Raw genomic sequence first — 22349 nt, forward strand, 5'->3', positions numbered from 1 at the left:
AATGTGAGTTTAACACGACCAGATAGGAATTTTCTGTTTTAGTTGGATGTATATGGCCTGTCAAGGGTTGGTATTGCAACTCTAGATTCACTCATGAATAGTAAACTAAACAGAGAACCGATGAGGCCATATCTACCAGTGATGCTTAAAGGAGTAGTTCTAGTTCACCCCCAAAATGACCTTTTTTCTATTGATTAGTCACACCATGGAGAGTATGAGTTCAATAATATTTTTTGGTTTTAGTCACATTCCTAAGACAAAAATTTTATTCAAGTAAATTTACCCCCATTGATTCCGGATGGTGACCCGTTTCGAAACGGGTCACCATCCGGAATGAATGGGGGTAAATTTATTGTTATCACATTTTTGTCTTAGGAATGCGACAAAAACCAAAAAAATATTATTGAACTCTACTCTCCATGGCGTGAGTAATCAATAGAAAAAAAGGCATTTTGGGGGTGAACTACTCCTTTAACATCAGGGGGTGTCTGTCGCCCCCTAGCGTTCATATATTAAAACTATGTTAACTGTTTACTAAATTGTATCAGCAATGAATCCAACAACATGTGTCCATGTTTTAACACCAAATTGGTGACTCTCAATCATCTGAAATGAATGTTAAAACCAAGTGCATAACAAACATAGAGCATAACTAGATGTGCTGAAACCAATGTCATCGCAAATCTTTTCATTAATTTTCAACATTAGAATATACATTTTAAATCTGGATTTTCTCCAGAGCCTGCTCTTGAATGCTTGGGAGCAGATGCAATATGTATCATTTTCTAATGAGACCTTCACCTTCATTCTACATTCAGAGGATGGGTGAGCTGTTGGAGGCTGTAGGCACTATGCAGTGTTTCTCAAACGTTCAAATTTCAAGGTCTCCCCTTAACATGGAACCAAATGGACTCATTTAGGGTTCATTTGGTTCCATTCATAGTGTATGAATGGAACCAAATGAACCCTAAAGAGTTACAGGCTTGTATGGGTCCACCGTCCACCTAGACCCCCATAAAGGAACCCACTTTGAATCCACTTTGAGAAACACTGTTGTAGAGTACAGTGGTGGAAAGTAAGTAAGTACAACCTTTAGGTACTTTTACTTCACGTTGAATATTTCCATTTTTTGATACTTTATACATAAAACTACATCTCAGAGGCAAATATTATAGTTAGTTTGGAGAATTGTATTATTAAGAAGGAAAGAAATACATATATCTTTACTATTTTAGACCTTTTTGAACCCATTTAGGCCGATTTGAAAATGACCCACTGTTTTCTGGAAAACGTATTACTCAGCCTGTAGCAGCTAGAAACAAAATTCCAAAAAATGTTATAGCTTACACAAAGGTGTAAGCTATCAAATAAAAAAAAGAAAAATACTGTACTATATGTACTGTAATACACAAAAATGTGTTCCCTTGCTGAGGGGTAAAAGCACAAAAATGTGTACCCATCCATCAGAAAAGTTGTGTATGCATACTTTCACTTTTAGTACTTATTGATGTAAGTATATTTTGATGTCAACACTTTTGTACTCGGGTTTAAATAGAGGACTTTTACTCGTAACAGACCTACATTGAGATATTGCTGCTATTACTTTACAGCAAGTAAAACACTTCTTCCACCGCTGTAGTGCAGTGCATGTGAGAGCGACTGGGCTGTGGTCAGCCGGCTTCATAAGAGGGAAAACAGAGGGTGGAGTCGCTCACTTTTCATCCAAAGATCTGAACACAACCTCACTTTCATGTATTTGAGGCAAATCTTTTTTGCTTTGCTTGGCACGAAGAAAGAAAGAAAAAAAATAAACCCAGAAAAGGTTCTGGTTTCTTGGGACCTTCAGCCACACAACCAACACTTCTTATGAAGATTTTTTTTAAGGTTTGCAAAGACTTAAATTAAATTCCACTTCAATCACTTTTGCGTAGCGAGAATCCTTCAATGGGATTTATCCACTTGAACCCTGGTGTCCGTATTCGGCGGAAATGTGGAGATCTACCAGCTCACAACACATTGCGTTTTTGACTGTGAGCTTGTGTTTGGTAAGAGATTTAGTACAGAAATCGCAAAAATAACATATCTACAAGCCCACAAAGGGTTGCAATGTGTTACATTATATGCCTGCAGACTGGCTATTTTTGCTATTTGTCTGTCTATAATAGCTTAGTGCGCATTTTTGGGAAGGAGGGGGGACTGGGCAGACGTGTGCGCCTCCACCTCTACAAATCGCACTACAACACTGCTACCGGCAATATTCTCTAGGTCAGTGGTTCTCAACCTTTTCTCGACCAGCGCCCACTTGAAAATCTCAAAAGCATTCGTAGCCCACCCATCCCACCCACGGCAGCCAAAGGGCTGCCGTGGGTGGGATGGGTGGGCTAAGTCTAAGTGGTCAAAGAGTTGGGCCATATTTATTTTAATGATCAATCAGTCGATTGCGTTCTGGTTTGGATCACTGAAATTAACGCATTTTTCAGATATTTTTCGGCGGCCCACTCGCAATACCCTCGCGATCCACCAGTGGTCCACGACCCATAGGTTGAGAATCACTGGTCTAGGTGTGTATTTAGTTGTGATGTGTCGTTCATAAGATTCGAATCATTAGCAAGACTCGTGAACGATTTGTTCAAATCCCTGAAATGTGTCATTCACACATTCGTTCGATCGTGCTATGAACAGTGATCGTTTTGAACGGATCATTACCGTCAACGTGAACAAAATGATTCGTTCACTGAAATGAACGGGATTGCCTATAACTAGTATTTAGGGAGTTGTTGCCACAAAAGTGCCCTTTAAACCACTTAAACCCTATTATTGTAGAGTCCCTCAGGGCTCTGCACGAGGGTCCGTTTTCTGTTATTGTGGGGAAAGCTTTGGCAGGAGTTTTCCCCCCACAATAGAAGGATGCCGGGGGTTTAAGTGGTTAACTGTAATACTGAAAGCTTACAGGGATCCTCCTTTAGCCTGGAAGAAGAACTGCCTGATCCAGACCACGGCGTGGAGCCCCTGCTCCAAGACGTGCGGCCTGGGCATCTCCGTGTGCGTCAACAACGACAACGGCAAGTGCGAGATGAGGAAGGACCGCGGCCTGTGTCTGCTGCGGCCCTGCGACACGCGCCTGATCAAGAGCATCAAGGTGACGAGTACTAGGGATGCAATTATCAGGGTTCCCACACATCTTTACCAATTAATTTCCAAAACTTTTCCAAGACTTTTCCAGAATATTTAACCCGATTTCCAGGACTATATAACAATAATTCAGCTCAATAACGAGTCGCTTGCTCCTATGCGCAAATAATCATGTTTCAACTGGGGAACCCGGCACCCTGACGAGCACTAATTTCGAGGAATTTTGTATAACACGGTTTTATTGTGAAAATAGCCGATCTACATGCTCACAACGCCTTGCGTTGCGAGGCGTTGTGGGCATGTAGATCGGCTATTTTCACAATTTCTGCCTCAAATATGAGACAATTTGGCCAATGTTTAATATGTCATTTCAGAGGTATTAACAAAATCAATAACCAAAGACAATGCAAGAATGCATAGCTATTTTTTCCAGGACCTTCCAGGACCCTTGATCAATTCCAAAACCTTTCCAGTACTGGAAAATTATTTTTATAATTTCAAAATATTTCCAGGAATTTCATGACCTCGGGAACCCTGAACTATCCATTACTTTTCTGTTTGGTACATTGATGTATAGAGAAGGTATTTTTCTACATCAATGAATCAGTGTGAAAACATTCCACTATATTTCCATTCAATATTCTATACTGGCGTGCAAAAACTGCAGCGAATCTACAAGCTCACAACGTTTCACGTTGCAACGTGTCAGAGATCATCCCCTTTGGATATTTTAAGAAGAATACAATTCTATTCCCCCCAAATGTATTAGAATATTGTACATTAGGGTGCATCAAAATACACATTTATAACTAGCTGATCTGTTCCATTGATAAAAGTGTTCCCATTCATGTTGTTACAACATGTGCAAAATATTTTTGCATTACTTGATGATTTAGAGGTGCAACGGCCATCATCTAATTTGGCTAAAGGGGTTAACCAGCATACATATGGATGTTTTACCTTAATTTTGTTTATTTCATTGTCTCCACCAGCCAAAGGCTGAGGGGAGAGTATGTTTTCCCCTCCGTCCGTCAGTCCGTGCGTCCGTGCGTGCGTGCGTGCGTCCGTGCGTGCGTGCGTCCGTCCGTCCGTTTGTCCGTTACCAGCTAATCTCCGGCGCCGTTGGCCCGGTCGCTGCCAAACTGTGCACACACACTCCCTCGACACCAATTCAGAACCTCTGCCCCAAATATTTCACATGGGCCTGTTCTAGCGCCACCAGGAGGCCTACTTTTGCAAAACTAACTTTTGCCAGTGCTCCTACAGATTTTGTCCAAAAATCACGTAAATCAGTAGACAGTATCTCTACAGTCATGTGATCGACATGGATGTGTCAGATTTTCCATATTCCATCCTGATTGGCTAAAACTGGCATTCAAAGTTTGCAGGATTGGTCAGTTTTGAATAAAATGCCTGAAATCCTGAACGCAGTGTGCGATTTTGGTGGAATTGTGCATGCACATTCCCAATAGGCAGAGGAATAAATGCCACTTAAGAAAAATCAAATCAGCCTCATGGTGGCGCTATAACAGGCCGATTCATGTTTTCACCTATAACTCCACTTATTGTGAAATTGTGCACGCACATTCCCACTAGGCTGAGGAAGAAATGCCACATCAAACTTTTCAAATCAGCCTCATGGTGGCGCTATAACAGGCTGCCTGGCCTGGTGGAGACCTGTGCTCGGAAGAGCACTGCTTCTAGTTTACATCTATTTTTATACTGTAAAAGGGTTAAGATCAGGGCAGAACCTAGGTCCTGACATCATAGATGTTTGACATCATAGACCACATGAAACTGACCATGGGCATTCCCAATTATGGGCCATAAGTGGGCCTTCCCAGATATGGGCTTAATATTGATGATCATGGTCAGGGATCTCCATATATGGGCATAAAAGGGATTGTTTAATGTGGTTGCCCTAACAGGGCACCATACCATATATGGACTTAACTCACTTAGCGCCAGATTTCAATATGAATCTGCGCTTATAACGCCAGGAAATAGCTATATTGAATACCCAAAATCACATTACATAACCAGGCGCCTGTGCCTGCTTATGCCACAATTTGACCACTAGAGTGAGCAATAGCCCATAGACTTTCCATGGTCCCATGTTAAGTCAGAATAAAAAACGAGGTTCAGGACATAACAGGATGGTACAATGACATGCTCTCCATTGACATTCAATGGACAGGCCGCGGGCCGCCATTTGAGCTCAATACTGCTCAATTCGTGCTTGATCGTCTCAAACCACCATTGGTATGGGCATCGGAACGTATATAGATGCCACACAGAAAGTTTCCGAATCAAAATCCGACCTAGTGAAGCTACGTGAGGGTCGGATGGTTTGCATTGAGCCTAGCGGCTAACAGAGGCCTACGTAAACAGGAAGCTATGGCTTAAAGGTGACGTCATAATCGTATCCTTTTTTTTCACGGTTTTCATCTGTATGCTAGTCGAAGGTAAGCTAACCGTTCCGCTCCGTCTATCAACCCAAATTAAAAGCTTAAACAATGCTTTTATATAAAAGTCGCTCCGAGTCGCTCGGCACCAAACGCCATCATTAGTTAGTCGCCCAGAAAGTCGCTCGGCGCTAAGTGAGTTTTAATATGCAACTGTCAGATGTGCAAATGGGTGTTATTAGGAATGATGTCAATGGTTTGTGTTGTGTGACGTCAGACCAGAGCTCTGGTCGACCTGAATAAAATGCGCCACAGTTTCTAAACATCACATTTATTCTGAGTACGACCGTGAGAAAGCTGTTGCAAACAGTGTACTGTGAGAGTCAGGGAGTCAGCCACGACAACCTCTACCGTGAATGATGAACAATGGACAGCAGCTGCCCTCATCTTCCTGTCGGACAATCACCAGCTGTGTAACCGGCCAGCAACAAGGAGACGCAGACAAACCAAGATCTTGCGAGGACTTCAACACAGCCAGGAGAAGTAATGAAACATTTGATGACCTACACATGAAAGAAAACCACTTATGTGATAAGAGTTCCATCGAGGTATCAACACAGCATGTCCACATCAAAGAAAAACCTTTCCAGTGTAAACAGTGTGACAAGCGTTTCAGTGAGTTAGGTAATCTGAAGAAGCACCAACGTGTCCACAGTGGTGAAAAACCCTTTGTGTGTAAACAGTGTGACAAGAGTTTCAGTCTGTCAGGTCACCTGAAGGCACATCATCGTGTTCACACTGGAGAAAAACCCTTTGTGTGTCAACAGTGTGACAAGGGTTTCAGTGAGTTAAGTAGCCTGAAGAGACACTGTAAGATCCACAGTGGAGAAAAATCCTTTGTCTGTGAACAGTGTGACAAGCGTTTCAGTGAGTTAGGTAATCTGAAGAAGCACCAGCGTGTCCACAGTGGTGAAAAACCCTTTGTGTGTAAACAGTGTGACAAGAGTTTCAGTCTGTCAGGTCACCTGAAGGCACATCAGCGTGTTCACACTGGAGAAAAACCCTTTGTGTGTCAACAGTGTGACAAGGGTTTCAGTGAGTTAAGTAGCCTGAAGAGACACTGTAAGATCCACAGTGGAGAAAAATCCTTTGTCTGTGAACAGTGTGACAAGGGTTTCATTGAGTTAGCTAACCTGAAGATACACCAGCGTGTCCACAGTGGAGAAAAACCCTATGTGTGTAAGCAGTGTGGCAAGGGTTTCAGTGAGTTAGGTACTCTGAAGAAGCACCAGCGTGTCCACACTAGAGAAAAACCCTTTGTGTGTAAACAGTGTGACAAGGGTTTCAGTGAGTTAGGTACTCTGAAGAATCACCAGCGTGTCCACACTGGAGAAAAACCCTTTGTGTGTAAACAGTGTGACAAGGGTTTCAGTGAGTTAGGTACTCTGAAGAATCACCAGCGTGTCCATACTGGAGAAAAACCCTTTGTCTGTAAACAGTGTGACAAGGGTTTCAGTATGTTAAGGACTCTGAAGAATCACCAACGTATCCACACTGGAGAAAAACCCTTTGTGTGTAAACAGTGTGACAAGGGTTTCAGTGAGTTAGGTAATCTGAAGAAGCACCAGCGTGTCCACACTGGAGAAAAACCCTTTGTGTGTAAACAGTGTGACAAGGGTTTCAGAATATTGAGTGATCTGAGGACACACCAGCGTGTCCATACTGGAGAAAAACCCTTTGTGTGTAAACAGTGTGACAAGGGTTTCAGTGAGTTAGGTACTCTGAAGAATCACCAGCGTGTCCATACTGGAGAAAAACCCTTTGTCTGTAAACAGTGTGACAAGGGTTTCAGTATGTTAAGGACTCTGAAGAATCACCAACGTATCCACACTGGAGAAAAACCCTTTGTGTGTAAACAGTGTGACAAGGGTTTCAGTGAGTTAGGTAATCTGAAGAAGCACCAGCGTGTCCACACTGGAGAAAAACCCTTTGTGTGTAAACAGTGTGACAAGGGTTTCAGAATATTGAGTGATCTGAGGACACACCAGCGTGTCCATACTGGAGAAAAACCCTTTGTGTGTAAACAGTGTGACAAGGGTTTCAGTCAATTGAGTGATCTGAAGACACACCAGCGTATCCACACTGGAGAAAAACCCTTTGTGTGTAAACAGTGTGACAAGGGTTTCAGTAGGTTATCGAATCTGATGATTCACCAGCGTACCCACACTGGAGAAAAACCCTTTGTGTGTAAACAGTGTGACAAGGGTTTCAGTCAGTTATGTCACCTGAAGAGGCACCAGCGTATCCACACCACATAAGAGCTTCAATCAGTTACATATTCTGATGACAAACCATCATCTCCACACTTCACCCTTCACCCCAATCTCATTCACCCCAATGAGTTGTCCACCAGATGGCGCTGACCACTCAGGCCATGCTTAAGCAGAATGAAACACGATGATCCAGGCGACTCGCCTTATGCACAACTGGGCATAAAAGGGACAAGGGCTGACAATTACAGAGATCTCCATATATGGGCACATCAATTGGATCGGACGTACTGTAGGTGAGAGCGGCCTGAACCTCTAGTTTAGCTAATTCTGAATCTTTTATGGTGTGTGGAACTGGTACCTGGTAAACTGGTACCATTATCCACAAGACAGGGAAATAAGGCTGTTGCACCACTGTTGTGTGACTGTGAACTGTTATATGATTGTGAAATGTGAAGTATACATTAGCCAAAAGCAGGGGTCTTCAACGTTTTCAGGCCAAGGACCTCTTAGTTGAAAGAGAGATGAAGCAGGGAGTCAGGGACCCCCCACAACCTGTTCATAGATTCCATATAGTTTCATCGTTTGGCGGCACAATCATCAGTGTAATTTGGATTAACTAGCCCTTACCCGTTCAAAGATATGAGCTCAGAAATGATGTGCAGTGTGTGGGTTATGGGAAATGGAAATGGAAAGTAACTTTAACTGGTGCTTGCATGATAATATGTAGGAGCATCAATGTATGAAATACCCATTTCGTTTAATGGCTACAGAGATACTGTGTACCGATCTGCATGATTTTTGGACAAAATCTGTAACAGGGCCAGACAACCGACCCCCAACCACCCCCCCCCCCCCCCCACGCCCGCCCGCCCGCCCACCCGCCTGCACACACACACACACACACACACACACACACACACACACACACACACACACACACACACACACACACACACACACAGAGCTGGTTAAACATGTTGCTTCATGCTAGATGCAGAATAGATATGCCTCAAGCTAGATGCAGAATAGATATAGATACACCATCAAAATGCTAATATACAGCATATGATTTGTGAAAGTGACAAACGGGCTTCACAGTTATGTCAGGTGTGTTCATATGCTAATGGTGATGCGATTTCAGATCAATTGCTCCAGCCATTGAGGAGAAACGCTGTGACAGACACTCACTCAGACAGACACTCAGACAGACATTTGGAAAATTATATGTTTGATGTAAATTTGTTTTTTCAGATATTTAACCACTTGAACCATCCATTCTTAATAAAAACCTTTCACCCTGTACTTAGTCTGCTCTTTTTCCCCTCTACACCAAACCCCTTTGCCTAAAATAGACCCCCCCCCCCCCTGGCCTAAAGGATTGAAGACAATGGACCAAAATTGTAGCTCATTCTGAGTGAGCGTTTTTTCTTTCTTTCTTTTTTTCTCTCACCATCACTTGACTAGACTGAGTGTTGTTTCTCCCGCAGAGCCACGGCTGCTTAAATCCACCAGCATTTTCCTTGTCTTTTGTTGTCAGGCGGAGGGTGCCAATTATTATGCTGGTCTCTCTCCGGAGCCTCCTTTTCTTCCTCTGCCCACCTATCCACTGCCTGGCAGAAACACAGTGAGGAGAGGGAGAGACCCCCCGTCGATCGGCATGCCCACATTCACATGCTAATCCCCCCACCATCTGCTCCGTGGTGGAAAGTAACTAAGTACATGTACTTGAGTACACATTTTTTTTGAAGCGGTGAAAGACGCTTCCAAGGAGTGGCTTTGTGTGTCCCATGTCCATATATGGTCATTTCAGTCCAGAATGAACAGGTTTTATCAAAAACAAAATGTGTGTCCCATGTCCATATAGGCTAAGGTCATTTCAGTCCAGAATGAACAGGTTTTTATCAAAAACAAAATGTGTCACCTCATGTCCATATATGGTCATTTCAGTCCAGAATGAACAGGTTTTATCTGTCCCGTACGTCCAGAATCTGTCCCGTACGTCCAGAATATATGTGTGGTGTCCGTCCCGGTCTGATGATTGGATACTTTGAGGATTGGTCAAGCTTCACATGACAATTCGGCCTTCCAGATAAAAACATTCATTCATTCATTCATTCAGAATAAAGAATGTGTCTATGTGTTCCAGAGTTCATAACTCTGTAACACATAGAATAAAGGTTCACCGCTTCACTTCGAACCGAGGTTTGATTTTTATTTACTTTACTTTATTATTGTGGGCTCGCCTGAAAGGCGAGAACACTATGTTATCTTCATTATTTATATATCAAGTTCCGCCACGACAGTACAAAGGCAGGGCCCTTAGCCAATGAGGTGCAATCAGGGGCGTAGGGAGCGGTAGGCGAACGAGGCGACCGCCTACCAACCACCCGCTTCGAACGTTATCAGAACATAGAATGTCCATTATCAGCCTTTATTAACTGCATATAATATACTTCAGTGTTCCAATGTGTGCCACAGACAAAAACCTTCAACTGAAGGTTGAAGGTTGAAGGTATATATATATATATATATTATATATATACAGTATATCATGGAGAGGATATATAACTGGAGAGGTTGTCTGGATATATGTTTGGAGATTCTCTCTCTCTCTCTCTCTCTCTCTCTCTCTCTCTCTCTCTATGTATGTATATATATATATATATATATATATGTATATATATATATATATATATATATATATATATATATATATATATAGTGTGTGTGTGTGTGTGTGTGTGTGTGTGTGTGTGTGTGTGTGTGTGTGTGTGTGTGTGTGTGTGTGTATATATATATATATATATATATATATATATATATATATATATATATATATACACACACACACACACACACACACACAGTATATTCTAAAGATGATATATACCCGAAGAGGTTGTCTGGATAGATTTGGAAAGTACCTCTCCAGGTATATATGTGTGTATATGGCTCTGGCTTCAGAAATATATATATATATATATATATATATATATATATATATATATAGTATATCCTATATATATATATATATATATATAGTATATTCTATATATATATACCTCAATGTCCACGTTTTAAGTATTATATATATTATATATTATAATATATATAATATATATATATATATATATATATTATATTTAAGTATTATATATAATATACTTCAGTGTTCCAATATGTGCCACAGACAAAAACCTTCAACTGAATTCCTATATATATATACCTCAATGTCCAACTTTTACGTATTATATATATTATATATTATATATTATATATATATATATATATATATATATATATATATATATATTATATTTAAGTATTATATATAATATACTTCAATGTTCCAATACAGTGGTTCACAGAAAATTGAGTCGCCTCAGGTATCTGTAGGTACCTCTGGACACCCACCGGTCTCTCTGGAGATGGGAGTGTCTAAAAATAGGAGGCCGTCCTTTCAGCTTATCTTCTGCAATACAGTCAAGTGACACTAGATGGCATAGCAGAGCAATTAGTTTAACTATTTTGCTGGGGATTGAAATGAATTGAAATGAACCACAGAAGAGACTACTGTAGATACTAGAGAGTAATTATACTTTAAATGGTGTAAAAATACATTTTGGCATAGGACTTTTTCATTAAATGTTAATTAAATGTCTCATTTGTATTTGTAAGGGTCCATTTAAAACTGGCTATGGGACTAAAACGGATAATTATAAAGTTAACAGTTCACATGACAATGAGCTTATTACCAGCACTTAATAACAGTTCCACTGTTTCAGAGAGAGCATGTTTCATTATGGAAAAGCTCTGCTGTTCGCTTGTCTGTCTTTGTTTCCTTGTTGGTTTGAAAACATGTGTCTACCCATGTTTTTCTTAGATTAGCCAACTAATTCTACTATTTCTTTGCATTTGATGTAATTGGTGTTGGTGTAATGATGTATTACCTAAGTTCTAAGAATTACTTGAGTTCAATGTTGAGGTATTTGTATTTTACTTTAGTATTTACAAATTCAATTTGGTGGTCATTACTTCACAGTGTCTATATATCATTGATTACTGCACCTCTCAGTTCTCAATTATAAACATTTATAATCATGTAGTCCAGGGGGCGCCTGAGGGATTGAGCATACAGTTATGAGAGCACTGGCCAAACTGCATTCCTGGCACTCAGCCGATATCACACGTCGGCTTTGTCCCTTTCAATGTGAGCAGGGCGTCACCCAGCGTCAAAGCCCGCCTCCACATCCTGGCTGTCTGCAAAGGCTGTATGTCTACTCGTGATGTAGCTCTACTGTAGCCTATACAGTATTCTACCCCCACCTCCAAAATAATAAAAAAAAATCTCAACTGAACTGTGTCATGTTCCCAGCCTACATAGGCCTATACTGTGTATTTACCCTTCAACTATAAAATATATATTGTTTTTAATGAGACATGCTTTGTAATTAGGCTATGCTCCCAAATCCATATTATTATCGTCTGTTCGCATATTTCAATGAGTCCCGCAAAAGGAGGTTTTTAGCGAGGTGAAGTGAAACACCAACAAAAGTCACCTGGAAGATGAAGGTCGGAACATTTATAGCCTATGGAGCATATTTCTGGACATTATCTACGGGGATGGGCTATTTCTCTATCAAAATAACAACTTTTCTAGTGTTATTTCTTATCCTGGTAAACATCATGGGTCTGTCTGACAGACAGCGTTCCTTGTTCGGCCATGTCAGATATATGCGCTTTCTCTAATTATCCAACAGAAGAGAGAGAGAGAGAGAGAAATGGTCAAGCCTATAATATATTCAATAGAAATATATTTGTTATGCCAAATTACAAAACCAAACCCGAGTGGCCCCGTAATGGTCTTGTCCAGTTCCGTCCCGTTCGGATTCTTTTTTTGTTTTTTTTTAGACCTGTGACATTGTCCTGAAATCCGTTTATTTCCGAGGTTCAGAGAGACCCGAGCATTTAGCTTATGTTTAGGCTATTAAAAGTCCATGCGTGCCTCTGCCTTTCATGTGGTGAGGTCTACTCAATCTAACATACATACCCCTCCACACCTAAAGTATTTGCCGAAAATAGCCAATCTGCAAGCTCACAACACTTTGCAGTGTGAGGTGTTGTGAGCTTGTAGATCTGCTATTTTTGAAAAATTGTGAAAATGAGTGCAAGTCTTTGAATATCTTTGACCCGATCTTTGACCCGACTTCTAAATCCTTCCTCTAAAATCGAAATCATGCTGTTCTCAAACCTTTTCATGTGAAGGACCCCCAAAATTACAGGTATTTGGCCACGGACCCCCCATCTCAAAATATGTTATTACAGGGACCCCCCAGAAGCAAATATTTGAGTTACAAATGTTCGCTTTTAAGTAGATATATTCAAAGACTTGCAAAAAAAAACATGATTTAAAAAAAATAGCAGATCTACATGTGCTTGTATATTTGCTATTTTTCAATAGTTAAAGCAGTCAATAATCCTGCACTGTTATGCAGCAGGGGAGGGGGTGCTATGACATCCAGCAGCCAGCGGCCAGCGGTGGACAGTAACTGAGTAAATGTACTTGAGTACTTTTACTTTTATTTGTACTTCAAGTAGCTTAAAAGCATGTACCGGTATGTCCTCTTGAATACGTTTATTTAAAAGCAAGTACTGTTTTACTCTTTTTAAGAAGTCCTCCACTCCATCAGTGTTTCAACTGTAAACCTTTGCTTTGTCCCAAACAGCGTCAAAGCCCTCCCCCACATTCCTGGCTGTCTGTGATGCAGCTATGCTGCTCCCCCTCCAACCGTCCTACTGTATATGTTCCATGTTCTCCCTTATAGACTGTTTTTATTTAATTTTTTGACACTTGCTTTGGCAATGTAAACGTATGTTTTCTCACAAAATGTCATGATTACCGAAAAGTATTGTCACATCTTCTTCTGAGACGTTGACATTTACCAGAAGAGGAGGAATGGAGAAGGATTTCTACAGGCATTAGGCCTACATTTATGACCATGATGGCATTACATTATTATTATTAAACCACAATCAAATGTTTGTCCATACAGATTGTAGTGGAATAAAAATAGCCTACTCGAGTAAATGTACTCAGTACACCAATGAAGCCTGCGTGTGCCGTCAATTCAACACGGGCGGACAATAGAACTGGTTCAACATGTTTGGCACAGATACTTGTGTATTGGAAGCAATTAGCTTGTCTAGAGGGTCGCCTATATGGTCAGCTGCTCCCCCTCCAACCGTCCTACTGTATATGTTCCATGTGATGTTCTCCCTTATAGACTGTTTTTATTTAATTTTTTGACACTTGCTTTGGCAATGTAAACGTATGTTTTCTCACAAAATGTCATGATTACCGAAAAGTATTGAAAAACAGTGTGGTAAATAATAGTTTGACATTTTAACTTGACCTTTCACTCTGTAATTAGAAAGGGACCCTTTCACAAAAGCAAAAGCGATTGGTCATGTCAGAGGCTTGGTTCTCAAAAACCTCCTCGCTGTCACATCTTCTTCTGAGACGTTGACATTTACCAGAAGAGGAGGAATGGAGAAGGATTTCTACAGGCATTAGGCCTACATTTATGACCATGATGGCATTACATTATTATTATTAAACCACAATCAAATGTTTGTCCAGGTGTCTGGGACAACTAATACATCTTTATGAACAACTTTATGAGGCTATTGGAAAAATGTTGCCTACTGCCTTGTTTCCAAATAAAGAACAATTTCAATTGAACATGTGAACAAAAGTTGTGTCTTTTTCGTTTCCTTATATTTAGCTTATTATTATTATGTCACGTTTATGTTGTTTTGGGACAGTGTGTGAACCAATTATTTTGTAATTGTTTGTGTCACAACGTTCTGTCATTTGATGACTTCTCCGCCTCTCTCTCTCTCTCTCTCTCTCTCTCTCTCTCTCTCTCTCTCTCTCTCTCTCTCTCTCTCTCTCTCTCAGCCCTAGAATATATATATACATACAGTATATAGTATCAAAATCAGCTTACAGTTTTTTTTCGATTGCTAAAACACATTTTTTTTAAATTTGGCACAATTTTCACAACCTTTACTTCTGTCCCCAATCGCTTGACTCAATTTGTTACTACTTTAGATTTCCTTATCATATTAGACTCTGACTTTCCTTCTTTACACTCTGATGTAAATTTCACATCACCTTGTTGTCAAAACACAAGACACACTTTTCAGGTTTGCACACACTTCTCACATAAAATCTCATAGCATCAATCCACAACACACAAATATTCAAATCTCTAAACTTTCGGGTCAGGCGAGCAATTCAGAGCCAGGTCCCACTGCTTCAGGCCATGGAGGAGGCTTATGGAGATGTGGGCTTTGAGGCCTGTCAGGGCTTCATGCGGCACTCTAGGCCAGGGGTTTTCAAAGTGGGTGATGGGGCACCCTGGGGTGCCACGACGGCAGTCCAGGGGTGCCGCGAGATCATTTGATAATATTTTGAATTTATTTGGACACTTGAAAAAATATTATTTATTATATAAAGTACAAAGTTATTTTCAGTCAGTTCTAACCAAAATGGCTATTATGTAATGGCTCAACGTTTTCCTCGCAACATAATCACTAAAATATCGTCACTGTCGGGCAGAAAACTTGTATCTCCAAGTTTCAAATGTGTACGGCTTTTGGTAAAGAAAAGCCATGCTACATCATACAAGACATCGCACAAAACTATTGAAAACAGCCGATCTACAAGCACACAACGCGTTGTGGGCTTGTTTGGAGTGTTTGGGGGTAAACGTTTAGACCTACAGTCAATAAAATGTTTTGTCTGCATATTTGTGTGCTGTTTTATGTTTGTCTATGAGAGAAGTGGGCATACACTGGGTCATTTTACAAAAAGGGAATTGGTTCATTTACCAGAGTAATTGACATTCATTCAGTGTGTTCCATTTCGACAATTGTGTTTTCAATTTTGCTCTTCAGTGTTCTGTTCATGCTTGGTAGTGTTCAGCCAAAAGCTAGTTGTGTTTATTCAATGAATGCATGTGTGTGTCATGTGAAAATATGGCTGTGTTTACCAAATGAAAACACGAGTTCCATTTTGTGAACATGTTAAGAGATTTGATGGCAAAGAGTTGTTTTGCAAAGGGATCTTCAACGTTTTCAGATCAAGGACCCCTTAGTTGAGAGAGAGATGAAGCAGGGACCCCCACAACCCTTTGTACCTCAACCTCTGTGCTTACTGCTTAGTATGCTCTTTTTTCCCCTCCACACCTAAAGTATTTGCCGAAAATAGCCAATCTGCAAGCTCACAACACTTTGCAGTGTGAGGTGTTGTGAGCTTGTAGATCTGCTATTTTTGAAAAATTGTGAAAATGAGTGCAAGTCTTTGAATATCTTTGACCCGATCTTTGACCCGACTTCTAAATCCTTCCTCTAAAATCGAAATCATGCTGTTCTCAAACCTTTTCATGTGAAGGACCCCCAAAATTACAGGTATTTGGCCACGGACCCCCCATCTCAAAATATGTTATTCCAGGGACCCCCCAGAAGCAAATATTTGAGTTACAAATGTTCGCTTTTAAGTAGATATATTCAAAGACTTGCAAAAAAAAACATGATTTAAAAAAAATAGCAGATCTACATGTGCTTGTATATTTGCTATTTTTCAATAGTTAAAGCAGTCAATAATCCTAGGCCTAAATGGGTTAAACAAATAATTACAATTTGAGTGCAAAAATAACTTGAAAAGAAACTATTTACAAGCTCACAATGCAGGTAGAGATAACAAGTAACCAACAAGTAATAGACTCGAATAGTCGACTCATATTGAAGAATCGCCACCCCGTGGCTGAACAGCCACACTACACGTTGAAATAAAATATCACATTTCTAGGGGGCGCGGCTAAGAATTTGGAGGCGTGTTTGACAGAGGTACCTCTAGGCACCTCTTGACACCTCTAGGTGTCATTTTAGACTTGGCGACGCTAAATGTTGTAACCCACTGTATGTGCCACAGACAAAAACCTTCAACTGAACTCCTATATATATATACCTCAATGTCCAAGTTTTACGTATTGTATATATTATATATTATATATTATATATTATATATTATATATATATATATATATATATATATTATATTTAAGTATTATATATAACTAGAAGCTCGGCCGCCCGAAGGGCGGCCGAGCGTCTAGTCGGCAACCTGGCCAACTCGGGAACAATGTAAATAGGGAATGAATGCCCCGCCCTTTAATGCAAACCTCATTATATCTGTTGTCAGAGGATCCGTTTTGACCATCTGTTTGGCCATGTGTCCATTTTGTCTGGGTCCATTTCATGCCCATATATGGAGATCTCTGTAGGACCCGTTTTGACCATCTGTTTGCCTGTGTCCATTTATACCCATATATGGAGTTATGTCTGTCTGCGTCCATTTTATGCCCATATATGGAGATCTCTGTAGGACCCGTATTGACCATCTGTTTGCCTGTGTCCATTTATGCTCATATATGGAGATATCTGCATCTGTCTGTCTGCATCCATTTTATGCCCATATACTGTATGGAGATCTCTGTAGGACCCGTATTGACCATCTGTTTGCCTGTGTCCATTTATGCTCATATATGGAGATATCTGTATCTGTCTGTCTGCATCCATTTTATGCCCATATATGGAGATCTCTGTATCTGATGTCTGTGTCCCTTTATGCCCATTATGGAGATCTCTGCATCTGTCAGTGCCCCAGACTACCTGCTGCGGCGGGAAACACGTGTGCCGAATTTGAAATAGGGAATGAATGCCCCACCCTTTAATGCAAACCCCATTATACCTGCTGTCATAGGACCCGTTTTGACCATCTGTTTGCCTTTGTCCACTTATACCCATATATGGAGATCTCTGCAGACACAGTACCGGTTCCGGCCCTACCCTTTAATGCAAACCCCATTATACCTGTTGTCATAGGACCCGTTTTGACCATCAGTTTGCCTTTGTACACTTATGCCCATATATGGAGATCTCTGCAGACACAGTACCGGTTCCGGCCCTACCCTTTAATGCAAACCCCATTATACCTGTTGTCATAGGACCCGTTTTGACCATCTGTTTGCCTTTGTCCACTTATGCCCATATATGGAGATCTCTGCAGACACAGCACCCCTTACTTTACTTACAGAGCGCCCCAGAGTTCCCTAGCCCCTGGGCTCCTTATTCCCCTTTATTATTTAAGTTTAGCGTGAGAGGGAACTGCCCGGGCTTATCCACATTATTCACCTGGTTCTCTTAAAGGCACAGCCCGCTAATTCCCCTGAACCCAACCGCTCTGAAGAGCACTCTGAACTTGCTCACCTCGAAGTGAGAGGAAGAAAGACTTTAGTTTATGCCACACTCAGAGAGATTTTTAGTTGACTCATCTAGCGTATGTGATGTCAGAGCCTTTTATGAAGTGATGTCACAATGAGTCAGCGCTTGCTCCGGAAAAGCCCGATGTCAGTCCTCTCCGCATACGGAGATTCCAAACCTTTCGTGCCGGATCCGAAAAACTGTGTATCGGGTCGGGTCGAGGCCTAGCTAAGAACGTAGGCAAAGGTCTGAGCTGTCTGTGTGCGAATTTTGGCGTCTGTAGCACCAACCATGTGCTGTCAGGGCTCATCCATGCGATTCGGGCCAATTCGGATTCAGCATCCATTGGCTTCAATTAGTAGTCAGGACTCCGCATATGGAGATTCCAAACCTTTCGCGTTGGTTCCGGAAAACCGCATATCGGGTCGGATCGAGGCCTAGCTAAGAATGTAGGCAAAGGTCTGAGCTATCTGCGTGCGAAATTTGGAGTCTGTAGCACCAACCATGTGCTGTCAGGGCTCATCCATGCGATTCGGGCCAATTCGGACTCGGCTTCAATTAGTAGTCACGATATACTTCAGTGTTCCAATATGTGCCACAGACAAAAACCTTCAACTGAACGCAGTACTTGCGCCTCATATTTTATGTAGGCGCAAGTAACAAGGCGCTACACTGGACGAGGAAAAGTTCTGCTGTTGTGTCTGTCTGGATCTACTGAAGGGTCCAGACAGACAGATTGCTCCCTGTGGACACAACTACTGCAGTAGGTGTCTTGAGGAATACTGGGATCTGGACGATCAAAGACGTAAAGCCAGCTGTCCTCAGTGCAGCCAGATGCCTGATCACTGCTATGATGGACCTGAAGATGTGGCCTGTGATTTCTGCACTCGGAGAAAACAGAAAGCTGTGAAGACTTGTCTTCAGTGTCGGGTCTCTTACTGCGACACTCACCTCCAGCCTCACTATCAGTCACCGGTCTTTAACAATCACAAGCTGGTCAAAGCCACCAGCAAGTTTCCGGAGAACGACTGTGCTCACCACGGCAGGGTGATGATGTTTTTCTGTCGTACTGATCAGCAGTGTATCTGTTATCTGTGCTCCGTGGAAGAACACAGAGGTCATGATACGATCTCGGCCGCAGCAGAGAGGACTGAGAGACAGAGAAACTTTGATATGAGTCAGCAGAACATCCAGCAGAGAATCCAGGAGAGAGAGAAAGACGTGAAGGCGCTTCACCAGGAGGCGAAGTTCATCGGTCACTCTGCCGATAGAGCAGTGGAGGACAGCGACGCCATCTTTACTAACCTGACGACTTCCGTTAAGAGAAGACGATCTGAGTTGAGGGAGCTGACCAGAGACCAGCAGAAACATGAAGCGAGTCGTGTTGAAGAACAGATGAAGCGTGTGGAGCAGGAGGTCACCGAACTGAGGACGAGACATGCTGAGCTGGAGCAGCTCTCACACATAGAGGATCCCATCCATTTCCTGAACACTTACACCTCCCTCTCAGGGATCGGTGAACCTTCGCACCCAGTCGGCGGCAACGTGGATCCCCTGAGATCCTTTGAAGATGTGACTGTGGCCATGTAGAAGGTCAGGGACAAACTAGAGGTCGTTTTCAAAGAGGAAGAGGCAAACATCTCAGAGGCAGTGAATGGAGTGGATGTTTTACTGTCGGCATCGCCGGAACCCCAGACCAGAGCCGAGTTCTTACAAACAATCAAACTAGAGGATACTTTTAAAATTCAACAAATGAAGAGGTTATTTGTAGTGATCCTTTTCTCTGTAGTTGTGTTGACACATCCCATTAGGAGCAGTGTGTTTCCCCTGTGGACAGACAGGGAGCAGTCAGGGGTAGGGGTTCAGTGTCTTGTTGGGGGACACAACACGAATCCTGGTTGGCTTGAGTTCTGGGGGTTGACACCGTCACTCAGAACCCAAGAGCAGAGCTGAGTTCTTACAATATTCATGTCCAATCAGACTGGATGGAAACACGGCACATGTAAATCTGTCTCTGTCTGAAGGGAACAGAAAAGTAACACTGAAAAAAAAATATATATATTTCGATCACCCAGATAGATTCACTGAATGGCATCAGGTTCTGAGTCGAGTGGGCTTGAGTGGACGCTGTTACTGGGAGGTGGAGTGGAGTGGAAACGTTGATATAACACTCTCGTATAAAGACATCAACAGAACGGGGTCGTTCTCCTTAAAAGGTTTGCCGCCTAACAGAAGGACGGAATCCTCCACTGAAAGTGGATTTGGTTACAGCGACAAAGCTTGGTCTTTACGGTGCGCGCCGGGCAGTTATGTTTTCAACCACAGAAACTCTTCCACTAGAATCCCAGGTTCTTCCTTGTCCTCCTCCAGAGTGGGTGTTTACTTGGATCACAGTGCAGGCACTCTATCCTTCTACGCGGGTGGTCTGACACCATGACTCTGCTCCACAGAGTCCAGACCACCTTCACCCAGCCTCTCTACCCTGGGATTGGGCTTTGGTTTGATGACGGAGCCAGTGCTGAACTGTGTGACCCAGTGGAGTCAGTTCTGCAAAAGTTAGGGTATGGCAATGATGGGAGTCGTCCTCATGGAAAATAGGCTTTTACTTTTTGTATAACATTTCTATTGTGAAAATAGCAGATCTACATGCTCACAACGCGTTGTGAGCATGTACATCGGCTATTTTCACAATGTCTGAAAAAAAAAGATAGTCATTTTTTTGTAATTTTTTTTACATAGGTTTCTACGGTTTCTTGGGCTGGATATGGCAAAACTTAGCATGTTAGTAAACGTGCCACAATTAACAATAATGCATTGCCACTGTGCAACCTGGGAATATACCATTTTGTCAAGCTGGGGAGATACAAGTGTGGAGAATATATATTATATATATATAATACCTTGTTAGCCTCCCAGCAACAGGACTACATTGCCAAAATCATCTTGGTGTTGCCTGATCTCCAGTGATAATGGTATACTTATGTAGTGAAGAGTCGTTTCATCTCTTTTCTGAGGACAGAAGGATCAGTTGGCGATGCTGGGATGAGTGGAAGGTAGCCAATAATGCTAGCCTGTGGGTGAAAGTTTACACAGAATGCTGAAAAGCCAGGTAAACCAGCTTCTGCATCTGGAGAATTCAGCAACTGTGATGTTATTCTGCATTGGGCGCTGTGTTTTCATCCATCGTGTGTCACGCGTCGGACTGCACATATCAAACAAAACACGAGAGAGATCAACACCTAGAGCCGTCACCAGCAGCAAGGCCCCTTTTACACTGCAGACAATTATTTCTTCAATAAAAAAAAATCACACCCAATGTGAAGTGAGCGGTGGTCGTGCTTGCATAACGTCTTCAGACACACGTTTTACTATGGCAAGACACTGAGGAAAAAGGCTACAGACACACAAACAGCCACTCTATGGAACGGATAGCGAGTGTTTTTATAAACGTATTTTAAAATGTATTATTTTTTAGGATTTTCGTCTGCGTCCGCGCCGCCTCCGCGTCTGGTGAAAGCTCACTCTCAGGTGTTGAGCGTCGATTTCATCTGTCATTCATATCATGTAGCCGATAAAAGTGCACGTTGGGAACCTCTCATTCATAACAAAAGCGCAGCTCTTATCCCACAGCTCAACGGCAATGACGTCATTTTGGGCACACTCGACGATGACGTTCATCGAGCTGCTGGTCTGAATGTACCCATGCCCATGTGTACCCATGCAGGCGAGTGTCTCGCAACCCCTTGGGCGATAGCGGCAAAGAGAAGCATAAAGTGGCCACTTATGTAGCTGGCCGCTGAGCGTGCAGTCAAAGCGGTACAATCCGGCGTATTTAACATGATATTTGCCAGTGGTTTCGTCATAATTTCCATAATTGGTGATAACACGGTCAAACCTGATGGCCACATTTCTGTTGCTGGGGGCGGTCACAGACTTGCTCAAATAAACAGAAACATGAGACCACACCTCTTTGTGTCGTATGTATTCCATCATCTTCTCTAGCACAGCCTTCATCTCGACCGCTTCACAGCGGCTACCGCCTTGCTTCCTGCTACAGCCCTCCCCCTCAGCGTGGACAAGGGCATTCCTATTCCTCAGAGGAATACCAGTAGAGTCGCCGAAATGAAGGTCGCCCGGAATGGTCGCCGACAAGTGTCGCCGACGTGTTTGGAATAGTCGCCTGGCGTTATAGAAAACTCATCCAGGCAGT

The 22349-nt window shown here is 42.1% G+C and overlaps 1 pseudogene across 1 annotated transcript; it reads left to right on the forward strand.

Annotated features, from left to right (window-relative positions):
* Positions 1–821: 821 nt before the first annotated feature.
* Positions 822–22251, forward strand: LOC308301145 (tripartite motif-containing protein 16-like; annotated as a pseudogene). Its single transcript has 7 exons — positions 822–825; positions 2967–3139; positions 18860–19725; positions 19951–19955; positions 20074–20683; positions 21770–21863; positions 22142–22251. The product of its transcript is annotated as a tripartite motif-containing protein 16-like (transcript).
* The last annotated feature ends 98 nt before the right edge of the window (positions 22252–22349 follow it).

Source organism: Nannobrachium achirus, assembly GCF_963921795.1.
Source record: "Nannobrachium achirus genome assembly, chromosome: 16".
NCBI lineage: Eukaryota > Metazoa > Chordata > Actinopteri > Myctophiformes > Myctophidae > Nannobrachium > Nannobrachium achirus.